The sequence below is a fragment of the Lolium perenne genome, chromosome 2 (assembly GCF_019359855.2).
Source record: "Lolium perenne isolate Kyuss_39 chromosome 2, Kyuss_2.0, whole genome shotgun sequence".
In the NCBI taxonomy this organism is placed as follows: domain Eukaryota; kingdom Viridiplantae; phylum Streptophyta; class Magnoliopsida; order Poales; family Poaceae; genus Lolium; species Lolium perenne.
Window position 1 is genome coordinate 282,317,285 of NC_067245.2, and position 19,105 is coordinate 282,336,389.

Here is a 19,105-nt window from a genome sequence, read left to right on the forward strand (position 1 = left end):
GCACACATCAATTTGTTCGCCGAAATATTTCCTGTAGTTTCAGTTCCATAAAGTTCATTCTTGACTACACTTATCGATTGAGATGTCTGTGCCGTATAAATTCCAAGATCAGTGAATCACCATGGCAAAGCTGCCCTTTGTAGGCTGCCTATCTTCAGTACAAACCATTTTCAGTCTGACATAGTGATACAAATTTTACATTGAAAGTGTTATTTGACCCATTCAGCGCCGCGCCAGGTGGCCCCAGCGGCTCCCCTCCCCCCCCTCTCTCGGGCGCCTCCCTCCCGCCGCTGCCGCCTGAGGCACCGCCGGGCAAAGCCCCGAAGGCGTGGCGGCGGCGGACTTCCTTGACCGCGACAGGCATGGGGGCGCGGTTTCGCGCCGCCAGCGGCGGCGTTCCGCATCGGCCTGATCGATGGTGGTGCCATGGAGAGGCGGCGGCCAGAGATCCTCGATGATCTCCATCGTTGGCGGGCGGCGGCGGTGGTTCGGGTCCGATCTGGGCCCTGATGGGCTCAGGAGGGCTACGGCCAGGCCTTGCTGCTGGGTCAACAACGATGAAGGCTTCGTGGATGTTTCTGGGCTTGTTCCGCGGCACGAGGACGCCATGGGCGGTTTCCCTGGGCATGGTGGTGGCCTCCTCCTCCGCCGGAGGTGGTTGGCCGGTTGGGCTCGAAGGTGAGTCGGGAAAGCACGGATGCCGGTGAAAACCGAGCCCCGACTCCGGTCATGGCGGGCGATGGCGATGTTCACGCGCCGTTACCTTGCTGAAGGCAGCACTATTGCAGCCCGTGTTTTCCCACAGTGCCGCTCCAAGGAAACCCTAGATCCATGGATCGGATGATGGTGTCGCTACCACGTCGTTTCCCTCCTGAGGGCATCATTCATGGAGTTGTGAATGGTCAGAGAGTCCAATGGATGGAGGTGGATCTTGGTAGAGTGGTGTTCATCTACCACATTGACATCGATGATTCTCGGCGGCGTGGAGCTGCAGGGTATCGAAGACGGGCGCGGACTGCTGGACGCGTGCAAGATGGTGGAGCTGTCTGGCGTCGTGGTGACATCGATGGAAGGTCTGGCAATGTCAATGCGGTGATCCCTCTTGAAGATGGGTGCGAGGAAGACGACGATACAGATTTCTGTGGCGTGTGTGTTGGAGTGTGCTGAGAGTCTGCTTGACTGGATATGCTTCTTACCTGCTATTGGGCGGCTTGGAAGGCATTTGGTTTTTTTTGGATGATGTGAGTTGGTGTTTTGTCACCCCCTTCACCCCTCGGTAGGTTTAGTGAAGTGGCTTTGAGTTTGATCTTTTATATTGCTCTTGTAAGGTGTTGTGAATAATCTAATAAAAAAGCCGTGTGCATCCTTGGATGCAGAAGCTGAGATGATTTTTCCCTATTTTGAAAAAAAATTCAGCATGCTGGTGCTAAATTCATATGCAACTTGAGCAGAACATGAACAGAGTATTATGATTACGAGTCATCTTGGCTATAAGTTGAGCGTGAACCAGGAAAATAAAGATACCGCTGAAAGCTAAGTTTTTTGCGTGGTATATTCGGAGTGGGGTAGTTTTCACTTTGGACGACCTTGCAAAATGTATCTGGCACGGAACTAAAAAAAATGTGTCTTTTATCATCACGACGAGACTATCAAATACCGATTCTTCCTGTTCCAGTTTGTTAGATCTATATGGCCCGTCATCCAAATATGTTCTAACTTATATCCACCACGTAGCTTTACTAATATATTTTGCAACTGGCTAAATGGGGTGGATCATAGATTTAAAATACTTATTAGAATGGGAGGGATTGCATTATTTGATCACTCTAGATATGTAGAAATAACAATGTTTTAATGATAAAAATATTCTCTTTTGCAGGTTATTTAACGGTGCTCTGCTTTGCTCTGTTCATACTCGTCTCTTCAGCGTGTGAAAAAACGTGACCTATTTATGGAGATGTCTAAATGGTTAGGACGCGGTGAGGGAATTAATTTCTCAACATGGGCGATCATAGGTGTTCATGCTAATTCTGAGTTGATCACGTGTTTTGCATCTTTTATATTTTTTCTTTTACATGACACTATACATATTTGTGTGTTAGGTGTAATTCTTAAACCTTTTAAGTAATAAAACACCCTTTTATAAAAAAAAACAATGAGACACGCACGGCACAACAGAGATATTTACTGGTGGGTAAATTTCAGAGAACACCAGTGCTGTGGTCATAGTTGCAGAAAAACGATGGATTTTGTGACAGCTGGCCCACAGTTTCATGGACATACAGCATCATAAAACTACACCGCAACCAAATCTCGGCTCTCCGCTCACCCGGTTCTGCAATGGAGCGGATGGACGCCGGATGGTTTGTAGGGAGGAGATTTCTGAAATTCTATGACGAGAAGACATTGGGTGAAAGTACGACAAGCCAAGAAAGCCAGCCGTGATTTTTCTGCCTCCATGACCCAGGTTTTCTGAAATGTACTCTCACACAGTCACATACATGAATCGTATTGTCTCAGTTGGTCGTCGTCGCCAACATACTCTTCATCCTCACTGCTTACGTACTCATCATCTTCGCCGATCATGAGATCCGAGATATCCACTTCCTCCAGCATTGCCGCCCATTCTTCCTCGATTTCTGCCCGGTTCTGCGACCTTTCGGCGTGGAAAGCATCGTCGACCGCGACGAAGCCATTGGCCGCGACCTCGCTGAGGACCCAGGCTTGGAACGTCGAGATGAGGAAGAGCTCCCTGGCCTCCTCCAGGTCCTCCGGTGATGTGAAGGGGTTCGGCTCGCGGTCGTCGGGGTTGGGGAACGGGCCGTGCTTTGTCTGGGAAAGGATGCGGTCGACTTCCTCCTGGGGCAGCCGCGTCATCTGCAGTCTGGGAGCGTCGCCGCAGCCGCCGTGCCCTTCATCACTAGCAGGAGGAGGAGCCTTCTGCTCGATCTTCCTCTTGGTGGCGCACATGCCATCGGTGTTCTCCTCCGCCTTCCTTTTGCTGGCGCAACAGCAGTCCAACTCCATCATCATCTAGCTGCCGCTAAGCCCGACGGGAGGGGAGATTGAGTTCGATGCTCCTCGTCACGCAAATACGCAATGGGGACTCTGGAAACCTTCTTTTTTTGCTGACTATCGATAGCGATTGATTCTATTTATAAAGGCTGAGCCCAAGCCTCCCCAACTCCGGTAACAGTCGGAGTCGGACGGGCCACAATCCATCTAGCCCGTCCCGAATATGTATAGGATCGCGCGCCAATTTCGATCGGGCCAGGCCTCTGGTTAAGAATAAGAAATACTCCTTCGGTTTCAAAATAACTGTCACAATACAGATGTATCTACACCCTAAAATGTGTATACATACATACATACATACATACATACATACATACATACATACATATATATATATAAATCTGAAAACTTATTTTAAAATATAGGCAGTATATACGCGGACTAACAGCGGCCATTTTGGCCATTTTTTACTGATAAATGGAGCTTTATTACATAAGGAAAAGCGGGTGCTTTGACAGCAAATGAAATACCAATCGTCGGTATATGGTGGTCATGGTCTAGCACCGGGAGACTAGGAAATAAAAGATTAATAGTTGGGCTACACTTTTGTTAACGTATGCACGAAGGGCAATGTTTTTTTAAAGGGGAATATAGCCAAGTCATCTGCATCAATTGATGCACACAACCTCTTTATTACCCAATTTTAGAGTTTGCAGTTCAAAAGGTTACATCTCATGCATCACACAAGGTGTATATAAAGATTAACCAGCGGAACAAAATAAAAAAAAGCAATTATGCATCATTTAAGCTCTTAGAAAGCCGCCAGCCACTCTGGTGGTAGATATCTCGAGAAACCGTCTCTAGACGGGTGAATCCAGATACAATATGTGTCATATACACCTCCAGTAAAAGCAAGGACCGGTCTTGGATACAATGCATAATCATATGGATAACCCTGTATGAAATGAGTGTTCATACTCTAGTTAAAACCAATGTTGTTCCGACAGTTCTATATGGCTCAAGTTAAAGCACAGAAGTATATTCAAATCCGCTGTTTATCTTGTTTCTTTACCCCTTCCGAACATATTTATCACATGGAGGTGGAATATTAAAGGTATATTGAACAACTTTCCAAGTAGGACAAGCAAAGGGACAAGTGAAAAAGATGGTTCATAGATTCGTCGGACTCACATAAAGCATTTTTCTTATAACCCTTCAACTTTGTTTTAACTAGTGGTTGGGACGCCCCATGGGGCCCCTCCTCGCCGGTCAGGGGCAACCCAATCTGAATATTGTGATGGTCAGCTAACACAAACTTATAGTAAAATATAGTAGTATCGTGTTGGTCACTTGGATAAATGAAACATGGGAACATAAAAAATAGTTGTAATTGCATTTATATAGGATCCAAGATTACATCAGAGAATACATGCAGCTCGCATACTTGTAAGAAGGTAGTCCCACCGATGTGGAATATAATACATTATTACAAATGGTAGATCCACACAATCATACAATCTGAACAAATATTAGGGAATTTGACCAATGCATGGTTCGATCCTTAGCTCAATATCTGTAAACCAAAAAAACAGTGGGCAAACTAATCTCAGTGAGAACTTCAAAAATACATACCTAACTTGGTTTTACATGCCCTAGAAAAATAATAGATTTTGTAGCAAATAGGAATATACAGTATGTTGTCCATAAAGGAAATCCAATTGACTCACAATCTAAGCAGGAAAGGTTATCTTCTTGTTATATTCAATATTCTGATTAGCAAGAGTTACATATATCTTCACAGATCCTTGATATATACATTAATCTGATTAGCAGGAGCTACATATATATTCTGAAAATGATGGCAGTGAGAGAATATATATCACATCACATATTTGAATTAGTAAATTGCAAGGGAAACTGTCAAGTTAATCTCCTTTATATCAAAACTTTCTGCCAACTATAAGAGAATATATATATCACCTAAAGTAGGATGTTTACCTTGACTTTATCTGATGGGAGTCATCAAGTGACCTTGGTCCTTTGCTTCGAATGTGATTTTTGAATTGATTGAAGATTTCTGGAAGCAATTACAGCTTAACCCTGCACGACAAAAGAACCAATATAACAGTAAATTTTAAAATGGATATCAAAAGAAGTGACATGCTTCAAATTATTCAGGCACTGTTCCTTACATGGACTTTGAGTTCCTACAGAGTTCTTATAGAGCTCATGTCTCCAAATCTCATCAACTTGTCAATACATGTAAAACGACCAACATGAAAGATGTAAAGCTTATAAATTAACCAACAGAAGCAACAGTTTCCTCTCTCCAAAGAAGTGCATTAACAATCTACAGTTCAGAGATCAGGTGAAAATAATACATCCATTCAAGACTATAATAAGCGGAAATATCACTGAGCACTCAAGCAGGACAAGATGGGGGAGATATGGTATTTACTCACATGACACATTTTCCACAAGCAAGCAACGGCGAGCTGGTCAGAAGGACTGGGCAGAGAAGAGCAAATCTAGCGCCTCTCTAAACTCCAAATACCCCTTGTACATCCGGAGGGTGACCTTACTAATGTATGGCACCCCATCAATCCTCACCTTCAGAAATAGCTTCTCACCCTTCTTGACTGCTACTGTTGCTTGGAAGGTGTTCCTCCTGTATGCCCTCACCAATGGCCACCCTATGCGCTGAAACCAATTAACCATTTGTTAGCTTAAATATCTCATGCTTCGCAGGCAATTGTGTGTCAGTGGCTGCTTGGCGGCGGCGCTGCCCTGATTGTAGTCCATGGCAGTTGGCCTAGTCCTCGAGGCCTTGCTCCGGCTGTTTTCCAGTATGCAGTTTGCCTCGCTCCGACTGTCGTCCAGCATGTATGCCAACCATCATCCATAACGAAGGTGTGAATGATACCATCCAATCACACTTTCCAACCTTCCGGCCTATCCAACTGAAGAATGGATGCAAGTTTGTTATGTCGATTACTTAGCATTAGCAACAAAACCACAAGTAAATATCTAGTCACATATCTCAGTGGAAGCATTCTACAAATGATCAATCGCCAATGTAACCTTTATTTAGATCCATGATTTCCAATAATATATTAAATAGGTAAAACTGCACAATCATGTATGTATACTGTAGCTATAAAGTCAACAATATAGGCAAACAGAGATTGAACTCAGAGAAAGATATACATAAATTTGATGGAGACAGGAAATACGAAGTATGGAACCAGTGGGCATTGTGAGGAACTCACCCTGCTTGTGAGAAACTCATATTCATGAACAATATGAAAAAATGCTACACAAAATCCTAATTTATGTAGAACATGAACCATTGTACCTATAATCCTACACAAAATGCTACGACACCAGTAGTTAATTCACACTGCTTCTGGGAAACTCATATTCATGAAGAACCACTATGTTGCTGATCTGCAGAATAACCACCTCTATATTCAACTATATATGTAACTTGAGAAGAGAAAACGCTAGCGATATTTAGTACGTAATCTTAGCACTGAAAAAAACTAATAATCCAAAAAAGCGACTGGTAAGATCTCAGCTTACACTGTCAAGTGCATATATCTGCCGGATATAAGTTTGTCAGTCATTCAAGATACAAGAAGACCAAAATGGAGCTACAATTTGGTGCACAAACAAAATGGTAACCAGGCTAAGCGTCCAACTTAAGTCATACAACACGATGGAGCAAAATTGTAGCTACAAGTAAGCCATGAGAAACCCCGCAGCCTGGAACAACTCAAGCTGCCAAAAAAAAAATTGCCCAAGAAGTCTACAGGATTTTTTTGAAAGCCATATTTAGATAATAAGACCCTTCAGCTATTGTAGCCATGGTCAACACTGTTGCAGACTGGCTGAACCACAGGGAACCGAAGAAACTACCCCAACCAAAGGATCAACATAATCTCGTAAAAAGGGTCACCATATATGATAAAATGAAGTATCATTTCCGAAACAACAATTAATTTTGATTCATATGCCCATGATTCTAACCAACAACACGATATTTACCTAACCATTTTGTATGTACAGATCACTTCTAACCATCAGTAGCGCTCAAGAGTAGGACTACCAAACAAGCCAATTATCTCAAAAAGAGGAAAAGATGGTGCTTAATTGACACGGAATGCATCAACCTTGAATTTCTTTCTATGAGAAATGGCAAGTGGTAATAGAGGAAAATCCCACACGAAGGAAACTATGTGTTATGGGCAAACACGAACATACCAGTACCACACCAGAACATGATGGTTCAAGAAATCAAGAGCAATTATAGGAACAATGATAACTACATGAAGCATATTTCAATAAGCCAGAAACATGATGGTGATGCATAATGCCATCGACTGATTGTTACAACCAATTAAAACCAAATAAATGATGAGCACCTCACCCATCAAGCATAACCATGGCCAGAAGTAATAGCATACTAATGGTAATCATAGCAAGTGCTTATTTTGAGGGGAAGAAACTGACTTTGGAATCACGGGATAATTTTGGTTTTAGCTTCTGTGAACAATGCCAACATCTTCATGGACAACCAATACACTAATATCTAAACAGAGTGCGCCATGGATATAATATCGTAAGTTGGTGACATATACATACGAAATTTAACATCATCTGGAAATGAGACCTAACATGTCAAAGTTTTGTCGTAAACTTGTGAAGCCATTCTTTCTCTAGCACATACCTATAAAGTGGGAGTTTAAGTTACCACGTTACTCATTATTCAACTAACAAAGGGAATAGTTGTAGAAGTATTAGTGAATACATGCCTGATGGAAGATGCTTACAGGTCATGACCAAGCATTTCAAAATACACAAATGCTCTTGCCGTGAAAAAACCTCTATACAATGGGGTGTTGTTGAGGATCCAATTTGTCATCATCTAGCTACAACTGCAAATACATGAAGCAAGTTTTGGATACCAATTTTCAAATGCATCAACCCAGACAACTGCAAATAGGCTATTGTACCATGCCCAATAAGAGCTCCATGATAGCCTATTGAATGAAGGCACACTGTTTATTATAACAATAACCTGTAGCTTAAGCAAAATAAATGCTAGATCTGCTGATTGTTCCTCCTTGCTCCACCTGCAGTAACTAAAGATCTGTGACAGAAGGAAAAGGAGAAAGATAAAACATACATCTGTTTATCAATTTAGTAGCTTTATTATTATATACTATGTTATGCGTAGGCAAACACCATACCACATGTTAAAAATTCAGATAGTATTATGTAATTTGACCTTGCTGAATAGTCGACTCAGACAAGAAAAAATATCTCTGAAAAGAAGAAAATAAACACATGACATAATTTTACCTGCAATGATGCCTCCTTCTCTGATTTTTCTTTCTCCGTATTCTTTGACTTCGCCGTAACTGCATAATAGTTCAATGTAATTGTTAGAAATTATACCTTGTGTTCAAAATAATGTCTAATAAGTTTCTGAACTCTAAATTATGTGCATATTGCATAGATTAATGTGAGCATTAAGATCTAACGTTGGTGAGGAAGGGTGAATTTGTATTGCTTATAATGTCAAACACATTTTTCTTCGCTATTAACTTCCATGAACCGCAGTACGTTTAAAATTTGATGCACCTTCAGAAGCCAACCAGCACCAAGTTCATGGGATCTGAAGAAGCTTTATTCCCTTCAGCAAAAAGTACTTTTCTGAAGCAAGAAATAATAACTTTAACCTATATATGTAGAAGAGTCACTATTACTTTGGTCTGAACCAAATTAAACTGAAACTAAAACAGTGAGAGAAGACAAAAAAAAAGTGCATAACAAAATAAGTTGAACTGGCAGGCCTGATTGTCATGTAGATCATCTCAACCTTTTCTAGAAATTAACTTCAGTTAGCTGTATTCCATAGCTAATGAGGAAAAAACAGCAAAGAACGGAAAGGAGGGCAGAAATCTACCTTGTTTTCATGGGTTGGAGCTGCAGCGGCCCGGGCAAGTAGATGAACCAGCAGCAGCTGCCGAAGCAGTGGTTGGAGCAGCGGCGCGGGTCATGGGATGGAGCATGTTCTCTCTGCCGGTCGTTCTCTAAGTTCGGTCACGTCCTTCTTCCCTGTTCAAGAAAAAGCTATGAGGGCAGAAGGAGCAGGGAGAGGTCACTAGTGGGAGGAGACGGACGGCGTTGACCGATTCCCGGTCACCGGCGCCGGAGGAGACGACCAAGAGGGGCGACGCTAGGATTTGAGTAGCTAGAGAGAGGGAGAGGAGAGAGTGCCTACCTGTCCGGCCGCCGTCGCCGTCGCCGTCGATGTCGAGCTACCGCTGCCTCTAGAGCTCCGTCCGTCAATGACCATGGCGGGCGTAGCACCTCCCGCATCAGACCGTGACCACATCTAGGGTTTCTTCGAGGGGAGAGATGCCATGTATTGGAGAGATTCCGATCCGCTGGTGGCCTGGAGAGGCTTTGTGAGAACGCGGGGAAGAGGGGCGCGTGGGGAGCCACCGCCGCCGCCAAAAAATGTGACGCGAGAGGGTAGGGTTTCGGAGGATGCCAGGGCTGTGTGAGAGAAACAAGAGCGACGCGTTTTCCGTCAGACTGTGGAGACCAATCGAGGCCCAGTCGACGCGCGCCAGCTGACTATCGTGGAGCGCCCAGTCATAGGGCAAACACCCACGCGTTCTCAATGAAGTCATCTTTGGTGAGAATGACTTTTTATAAATAAACCACAGAAGATCTTGATATTTAGTGGTACTTTCGGTTTCTAAATGTATTTCTACAAAAAAATTGTATACATAGGTGTGAAAGACCCATATGTGTTTAGTTTCGAACAAAATAGGTAGGTTTTCTCTCAAATTTACCATCATATATAAGGAAAGAATTTTTGATAGAATGACGTATATTTGATAATCCTTCAAAATGAAATCCTAGTTCAAAATGAATATTTTTGAACCTCATAGAATTTCCATAGGTTCTCTATATTTTCATCTCTTTGGTTTAGAAAAGTTAGAAAATATTTCTAGACTCGTAGCCGACACGAGATGCAGAATAAAAACTATGGTTTTCCTTTGTTGAGAGAAATCTCATATGGATGACCTTTTGTTGAGAAGTACTTTATAAGATCTTGTATCACTCAAATTTGAGTTTAATATATTTATAAAGAATTTGGAGTATCTGCTATATTGGCTTTGCTATAAGCAAACATAATACATGAATGAGGATGTAGGAATAGATATGGGTTCACATGATTTGGAATTGATCATCTTAACCAGAGTTGAGATTTTCCAAATTTTCTTTCCTAGGGTTTAACTAAACTCAAGACTAACAAACTTGTTTAAGGACTTTCTTTCCTAGATGTACTAAGGTCTCTTACTCCCTCTCACACTCATGTGATCCACTTGGCTATTCAACTCTCACCCACAAGGTTTATAAGAGTGGATTTGGTAACCGGGTGTATACGTGAGCACGCGGTCATCACCGTTGGATTCGCTTTAAGATGCTGGCCTCACAAACGGAGCCCAAACGACGTGAAACATTCTTTTTCTAATCCCTCTTCCTTTTCCCCCGAGCGCAACAGTGCCCTCTTCTCCTTCTTCCTTTTCCCACAGCACAAATCCCTCTCTCTTTTCCTTGCGTGAAACAGAGCACCAGCGCCACGCCGAGGAGGTTGAGGCGCGCGGCGGAGGCCATCGCCGGACCGACCTGTCCCCTGACCGACCTCGTCTCCTACCTCCGCAAACGGGGCGCCGCTCGTCGTCCCTGGTGGTACACCGGCGAGAGCACGCCGGCCTACAGCAACAACAGTCTGCGTGCACGAGCAAACCGCGCCGCGGCCCCGCGGCCCGCCACCGCGCCCAAATCAGGACCAGGAGGCCGCCGGTGAGAAGCGCGAGGAAGAGGCGTCCATCTTCTAGCGCCGGGAGGCCCCCGAGCTCGAAGCGGGAAGACAACCATTGACAAGCGCGTGAAGATGCGTTCGCCGCCGACGAGCCAGCAGCCGCGAGTCCGCGGTCGTCGAGCATGAGGAGGAGCTTGGCTCCGTCGAGCGCGAACACGCTGCCGCCCTCAAACGTGAGGAATTTGTCGACTACTGCCCATGGAGGTGTGCGAGCCCATTTGTCCTCTTTCCTCTATATCTAGATCTGCCGTTCTCTTACTTTCTTCGATCAGATACTCGTCAAGGCGAAGCTCCAATCGAGGAAGTCTGGGGTGCGCTCGTAGCCGGAGAAGATCTAGCAGTCCACGATATCCTTCTGCACGTTTTCGGCGGGTGGTCTCTGGAGAGAGCGGGCGGTGCGCTCGAGTTCGCCGAGATGGCGCAGGAGCGCGGCCACGCTGGGCGTGCTCTGATGCTGGTGTTGACGTCGTCCGTGCAGGAGGGCGCCGCCGCGGTGGAAAGCATCGAGGAGGATGCTGGCCTCTTCAGTCTTCACGCTCTGCGTCAGCCTCAGCCTCGCCGTGACCTCCTCCATCCTGGATGGTGGATGGTAAAGATGCAATTCCCCTTCAGTTCCCCTCTCCATTTTTGGATTTTGATGCTTCTATGTCATGAATCGTGATCGGAAATAAAGTGTCGGCTATGTGCAAAATCTTCCCAATTTTTTTTTGGCCAATCCATGGCTTCACCGTGTGATTAATTCTGTGTTGTTATGTTTTATCGGTAGGTTTTGAACAGAGCAGATACGTGTACTCAATACGGACTGCTCATCAGTGTACTCCATTGCATTCAGTTCAGTCCATTAAAGTTCAGTGTACTATGGTTATATCGACCAATTTGTTGATGCCTCATTGTTGTTACAGAATTATACTCCAGCAATGAGCAGAATTAAAGTTAGTGGAGGAGTGGCAAGATTAGATTATTTACTGTGTTTCAGTGCTGATACCCCATTAAAGTTAAGTTAGTTCAGCCCATTATTGTTGATTCCTCATTGCTGGAGTATCAGTTGAAGGCAGTCTTTCAGTGCTTTTGCATCTGAATTTTCTTTGCGTGTTTAGACTGGTACAAGGCAGCTTAACTTTGTGTGTTTACCCAATTTCTAAGAGGTTTGATACAGTACTTGATAGCAGTGTCAGTCTGTGAATTTGCTTGTGTATTGCATTTGGAGCGAACTGTCAATGTTTACTATTTGATGTCAGTGCATTTTGTTTACTGTAAGTGCATGAATGAAACGATGCAGTGGTGCAATGAAGTACTGTCATAGGAGTAGCAACTTTCAATTAAGTCTGGCTACTGGGCGGGGACAGCGACAGGGACGAGGATAGGCTCCGGGCGGCGGAGCTTGAGCGCGCGTCCCGTCCAAGCTCACCGACGCCGCCCCTGTGCCAGCCCGACCTGGAGCTTGACGAGGCGATCTGCAGAAGCTCTGTTGCTCACGTAGCTAGTTGCGTGTGTGTCCACGCTGCTGCTATTGTGGTGCGTGTGTGTGTGTGACGACGAAGGCGCGACCAAATCCACTCTCCATGTGAGGATCAAGGCTTAGTTATCATCTCACGGCAAACTAACACCGTCAGATACGTGTCAAACTCTCACCGCGTGCTCACGTATACACCCGGTCACCAGGCTTCATCCGCAAGGTTTATATCAACTATTAATCATCCACTGGTCAACTCAATAAGCTTTTCAGTAAAGCCTTTCATAGTCTCTTTTCTAGATACGAAGTGTCATCTACTTGATCCTTTGAGACCAGTCTACTCATACGAGCAATGGTAAGTTACTAACTAAACCAATACATCTAGTTTATTCAGTGTATATTGTATAGGGAACGAGTGTGGGGATGGAGTTTGTTTTATTGGCCACTAAGTAAGTCACGAACTATGGGCCTCCATTCCTCAAAGGGCCTAAAGTGGAGAATGGGTCGTCTTTGAGCCACACATACGCTCCCAGTTTACCCGTATATGAGAATGAAACCCGATGATACAAGTACTTCTATTTGGTGGATTACCATGTGTGGAAATCAAATGAAAATAAGAGGAAGTATTCGACTCGTAGATGCTAATTCCATAGAAATTGGGGAACACATCACACACATCTTAACTACTAGCTTAATTATTTCGAACAAGACAAGAGAAAACACCTCATACAAAACAAACATCGCAAGATGAAACATATCATACATTGGTACTTGCTTAATTATTCAGAACAAAATGAACAAAAAAAAAAGGAAACACATCACACATTCCAAACGTATTTTTAGGAAACGGATCACATGTTTTTAGCCAGGGCCTCCAGCTTTTCCTTAAGCGGCACCAACACATCGGCCACAACCAAGCACGTTAACTTCATCGCATTTACCTTATCTCACCCTTCCTACATTGCTTCTTTAGGGCTTTGCAAAAATTTCTCATCGGACACCTTGAATTCTTTGGCTTGGGAAAGCCTCCACATCGCGAGCAACGCATGACAAAGCTGCAGTGAGTGCGCGTATTTATATTGGCACCCATGAATTTCCATCCAGTGTCCATGCACTCGTAAGCCACGAAATGACGAGGAAATTGGCTACAGTCACACTGCCCCCACGTCTCATCTATGCCGTTCCAGTTCTCGTTGTGGACCACCAGGGTACTTTGCAATCCTGAGAAAAAATCCCAAATATCGCTGATCAAGATTGAAAAATCAAATTCGAACACACCTCTAACACTAGTAGAAAACTGAGCTTCCGTCCAGGCCTTTTGTCCCGGCCCAGTCTGGAGCCGGGACAAATAGGCTGGCCACGTCGCCCCGAAATCACCGAGAAGTTACGAGGCCTTTTGTCCCGGTTCTGTAAGGCCTTTTGTCCCGGTTGGAGGCGCCAACCGGAACAAAAGGGTCTGAGGCCTTTTGCGGCCTGCTGGCAACCCTTTTGTCCCGGCTGGAGACACGAGCCGGGACATAAGGTCCAACCGTTCGTTTCCCCGCGTCTCGCCATTACTGCACACGGAAAACAGAGAGAAGATCAACGATCGTCGGCGTCGGAAGTTGCATCGCCACCGGCGCCATGGACTGTCCTTTTCACCTACCTCTCCCCTATATAAATGCCTTGTTCTTTCTCAGATCTCCATAGCCACTAAAATTGCACCATTAGCCACATCTCTATCCCAAAACAGAGCCCGGCCGGCGCTGGCCTCTCTCTCTCCTGCGCCCCGGCCGGCCCTCTCTCGAGTCTCTCATGGATCCCGAAATGGTCAAGCTCGCGCGCGCCCTCGACTTCCCTTGATCTGAAGTCTACTACGATGTCATGGAGAAGATGAATTTCAAGGTCATGTACACCCTCCGTGCGAAGAGGGTGGAGAGGTGGATCTGCGCCGTCAAGAGGGATTTCCTCGACGCTGCGGAAATTAAGGTTAGTTTTTCCATAGCTTTTGTTATCGAAGATATGTAGCTTAAAATTTAGAGATATCATAAAGCATTCAAAATCTCAACGGCAAATTTTTTCTGTGTTTGAAGGTCCTGGGCTTGGACTGCGAGTTCACCTACCCTCGCAAGGGTAACCAATGCACTGCCATCCTTCAACTCTTATATTGGGACGAGTCTCGAGCAGAAGAAGAAGTTTAATAAGAAGAACAAGCCATCGAAGACCGCCAAGGAATTAGTAGAAGAAGAGGCGCTGATTTTTGGATGGGGTGATTTTCCCTTGAGCCATAAGCAACTGCAGTATGCCGCTCTTGATGCTCGCTTCGGTTTCGAGCTAGGTAGGACGCATTTCCGGGCACTTGGCTACAATAGCCAGTTGGATCGTCTCGGACTTAATATTTATGAGTAGATGTGGTGGTGTGGTGTGTGGTGTCATGTGTGCCTTCTATGTATGAACATATGAATCATCGCGATCAATATATTAAATATTTCTATTATATTGTTATTTAAATTCCTCACACTTTTGTCCACTTGCGGTTTAAAGATTTAAAGATATTAATTATTTGGCCATATTATATGAATAATGCATATTATTTGATAATAATATTGATAAATGTATAAAAACAAAACTATTCCATATTCAAATTCCTCACACGTTTCTAATAGTTATGCATATATTATTTGTCCACTTGCGGTTTACAGATTTAAAGACATTAATTATTTGGCCATATTATATGAATAATGCATATATTATTTGATAATAATATTGATAAATGTATAAAAACAAAATTATTCCATATTCAAATTTCTCTAGTTATGCATATATTATTTGTCCACTTGCGGTTTCAAGATTTAAAGATATTAATTATTTGGCCATATTATATGAATAATGCATATATTATTTGATAACAATATTGATAAATGTATAAAAACAAAATTATTCCATATTCAAATTCCTCACACTTTTCTAATAGTTATGCATATATATTTGTCCACTTGCGGTTTAAAGATTTAAAGATATTAAATATTTGGCCATCATATGAATAATGCATATATTATTTGATAATAATATTGATAAATGTATAAAAACAAAATTATTCCATATTCCAATTCCTCACACTTTTCTAATAGTTATGCATATATAATTTGTCCACATGTGGTTTAAAGATTTAAATATATGATGTTATTGTTCTGCGAGTGTTTTAGTATTCTAGTACTACGTTTAGCTCTCGGTTTTCGATTCTAATTTTGTTCAGAGCTCGTTAGTATTCTTTATTTATGTATGATTAGATCTCTGGTTCATATTCTTTTTCATCTTTGATAGCTATTTCAAATAAGTTGATTGGTGTTGGAGACGAGTAAAAAGTTTCATGTCTATAGTGATGCAAAAGGAAGCTTTTCTAGACTGTGGCATAGACTTTGGTATGTCATGTTGGATGTTATCCTTGTCATATGCTTAGTATTTATTTTTGTAGCATGAATTTTCTTAAATTGTTGAGAGTGCATAATGTGTCACTGAAAGAATTATGTGTTGTTTCCATCATAAAAACATAATATTATGGTATTCTCCTTTGGTACTTTATTGGGTCGACTTGGCACATGCTTATACCATGTTATGAATATAACCTGTCAACTAAAACCTCTATGATCATTTAATTTTTGACTTGTAATATCACTTTATGCTTTGATTGATAATGTTTTGTCGCTATGCATGATTGTGGCTATTATTGCTAGCTCTCTTAGTTGGTCGCTCTCAGTCTTTTGCTAGCTTTCGTCTGTACTGAGTATGAACTCTACTCGTGCATCCAACCACAAATAACCAAAGTTTGCCAATTGTATCCACCACATCTACCTAGTAGCATTATTGCTATTTCAAGTATATTCATCATGTTTTTATTTATCTTCCAAATTAAATTTTGGCATGAGAAAATTAGTCAGTAAAGCTCACACGAACTTGATGGCACATTTACTTTCTTGCACTTAATAAATTTGATCATTGTGACTATCTTATGAAGTTTATATATTTGCAAATTGCAAGTTGGAAGTTAGCACAACCATGCTTTCATGGGGAACGCTTTCGACATTGCACTTATTCATATTTAGTTGATGTCATGTTCTTTTATTCATGGATGCCTAGCGGTGTGAAATAAATTGTAAGTCCATGGACTTTGTATATGAGTTAGAGAAACGTGTCATTCACGGTGAAAATTTACAGCGAACCATAGTGAGCATTCTATGAAGCATTTCCAATAAAAAGCTATACCCACAGTAAATAAAAAAAATGCTGAGATGCTTGATACGTCCAAAACGTATCTACTTTCCCGAACACTTTTGCTATTGTTTTGCCTCTAATTTGTGTATTTTGGATGCAACTAACACGGACTAACGCTGTTTTCAGCAGAACTGTTCTGGTGTCTCGTTTTTGTGTAGAAATCCAACTTTCAGGAAAATCCTCGGAATTTATGCGAAAGGCCCTATTTTCCCAGAATACTGACGGAGCCAGAAGGGCAAGCCAGGTGGGGGCACGAGGGCCCCACACACTAGGCCGGCGCGGCCCAGGAGGGGCCCGCGCGGCCCTAGTGTGTGGTGGCCTCGGCTGGCCCCCGACGCCCTCTTTCGGACTACTTATTGCCTTCGACCTAAAAACGCACAGGAGGAAGTCGAAGTCGCCAGAAACCCTCCAGAACGCCGCCACATCGTGAAACTCCGTCTCAGGAGCCAGAAGTCTCCGTTCTGGCACTCCGCCGGGACGGGGAATTGGAGGAGATCATCGCCATCATCACCACCGACGCCTCTCCATCGACCAGCCATGTTTCCCCCATCCATGTGTGAGTAATTCCCCCGCTGTAGGCTGAAGGGGATGGTAGGGATTGGATGAGATTGGTCATGTAATAGTCATAAGATTGTTAGGGCATGGTGCCTAGTATCCGTAGATGTTACTTTTATGATATTGTTGCAACTTGTTATGCTTAATGCTTGTCACTAGGGCCCGAGTGCCATGATCTCAGATCTGAACATGTTATTGATTCATGAAGATATTCGTTGTTTATGATCTTACCTGCAAGTTGTATACACATGTCGCTGTCCGGAACCAATGGCCCCGAAGTGACAGAAATCGGGACAACCAGAGGGAATGGTAGTGATGTGAGGATCACATGTGTTCACGGAGTGTTAATGCTTTGCTCCGGTATTCTATTAAAAGGAGTACCTTAATATCCAGTAGTTTCCCTAGAGGCCCGGCTGCCACCGGCTGGTAGGACAAAAGATGTTGTGCAAGTTTCTCATTGCGAGCACATACGACTATATACGGAACACATGCCTATTGATGGATACCGTTTTATTATTATCTGCAAATGCCCCTGCTTTGATTGTTACATGAGTTTCTCTCATCCATGCAACGCCCGTTCATCCGTCCCCGTGCCTACAGTATTTTAATCCTGCTGTTTACTATAATCACTACTGTTGTCTCTGTTACTCTCGTCGTTATTTCACTACCGCATCGCTATAAAATCGCATTACTCGATAAACTCTTGCGAGCAAGTCTGTTTCCAGGTGCAGCTGAATTGACAACTCCGCTGTTAAGGCTTTCAAGTATTCTTTGTCTCCCCTTGTGTCGAATCAATAAATTGGGTTTTACTACCCGCGAAGACTGCTGCGATCCCCTATACTTGTGGGTCATCAAGACTGTTTTCTGGCGCCGTTGCCGGGTGATGTCTACGGGTGCTTCTATTCTTGTAGACAGTGTTGGGCCTCCAAGAGCAGAGGTTTGTAGAACAGCAGCAAGTTTCCCTTAAGTGGATCACCCAAGGTTTATCGATCTCAGGGAGGAAGAGGTCAAAGATATCCCTCTCATGCAACCCTGCAACCACAAAGCAAGAAGTCTCTTATGTCCCCAACACACCTAATAGGTGCACTAGTTCGGCGAAGAGATAGTGAAATACAGGTGGTATGAATAAATAGTAGCAGTAGCAACGGCACCAGAAAAGTGCTTTGCCCAGGACAGTAAACAAGCAGTAGTAACGCAGCAGTAGTAACGCAAAGAAACAAGTAAACAAGCAGCGATAGCAGTATTTAGGAACAAGGCCTAGGGATCATACTTTCACTAGTGGACACTCTCAACATTGATCACATAACAGAATAGATAAATGCATACTCTACACTCTCTTGTTGGATGATGAACACATTGCGTAGGATTACACGAACCCTCAATGCCGGAGTTAACAGGCTCCACAATTCAATGTTCATATTTAAATAACCTTAGAGTGCACGACAGATAAACACGACTAAACCAAGTACTAACATAGCATGCACACTGTCACCTTCACACTATGTAGGAGGCATAGATCACATCAATACCATCATAGCAATAGTTAACTTCATAATCTACAAGAGATCATAATCATAGCCTACGCCAAGTACTAACACGGATGCACACACTGTCACCATTACACCGTGCAGGAGGAATAAAACTACTTTAATAACATCACTAGAGTAGCACATAGATAAATTGTGATACAAAACACATTGCAATCATAAAGAGATATAAATAAGCACTTCACTATGCCATTCATAACAGTGAATAAGTATTCTGTGAAATATAGCCTAAGAGACCCACACGGTGCACACACTGTCACCTTTACACACGTGGGACAAGGAGTCACCAGAGATCACATAAGTAAAATTCACTTGACTAGCATAACGACATCTAGATTACAATCATCATCATATGGATCTCAATCATGTAAGGCAGCT

At 43.2% G+C, this 19,105-nt stretch overlaps 2 long non-coding RNA genes across 14 annotated transcripts; one reads left to right on the forward strand and one right to left on the reverse strand.

Moving 5' to 3' along the window:
• Positions 1-4,389: 4,389 nt before the first annotated feature.
• LOC127336568 (uncharacterized) lies at positions 4,390-9,632 on the reverse strand. Of its 13 annotated transcripts, none has more exons than XR_007873378.2 (8): positions 9,305-9,630; positions 8,987-9,138; positions 8,380-8,438; positions 8,096-8,150; positions 7,848-7,952; positions 5,208-7,744; positions 5,014-5,115; positions 4,390-4,588 (listed from the first exon to the last, which is right to left on the reverse strand). It is a non-coding gene; the product is annotated as an uncharacterized lncRNA (long non-coding RNA). The 13 variants fall into 13 exon arrangements; XR_007873375.2 differs by having other exon boundaries at positions 5,208-7,606; positions 7,693-7,744; positions 7,848-8,150; XR_007873376.1 differs by having other exon boundaries at positions 5,208-5,975; positions 7,528-7,606; positions 7,693-8,150; positions 9,305-9,627.
• An 828-nt stretch (positions 9,633-10,460) lies between these two features.
• On the forward strand, positions 10,461-11,786 carry LOC127336569 (uncharacterized). The gene is made up of 2 exons (XR_011752679.1): positions 10,461-11,125; positions 11,194-11,786. It is a non-coding gene; the product is annotated as an uncharacterized lncRNA (long non-coding RNA).
• The last annotated feature ends 7,319 nt before the right edge of the window (positions 11,787-19,105 follow it).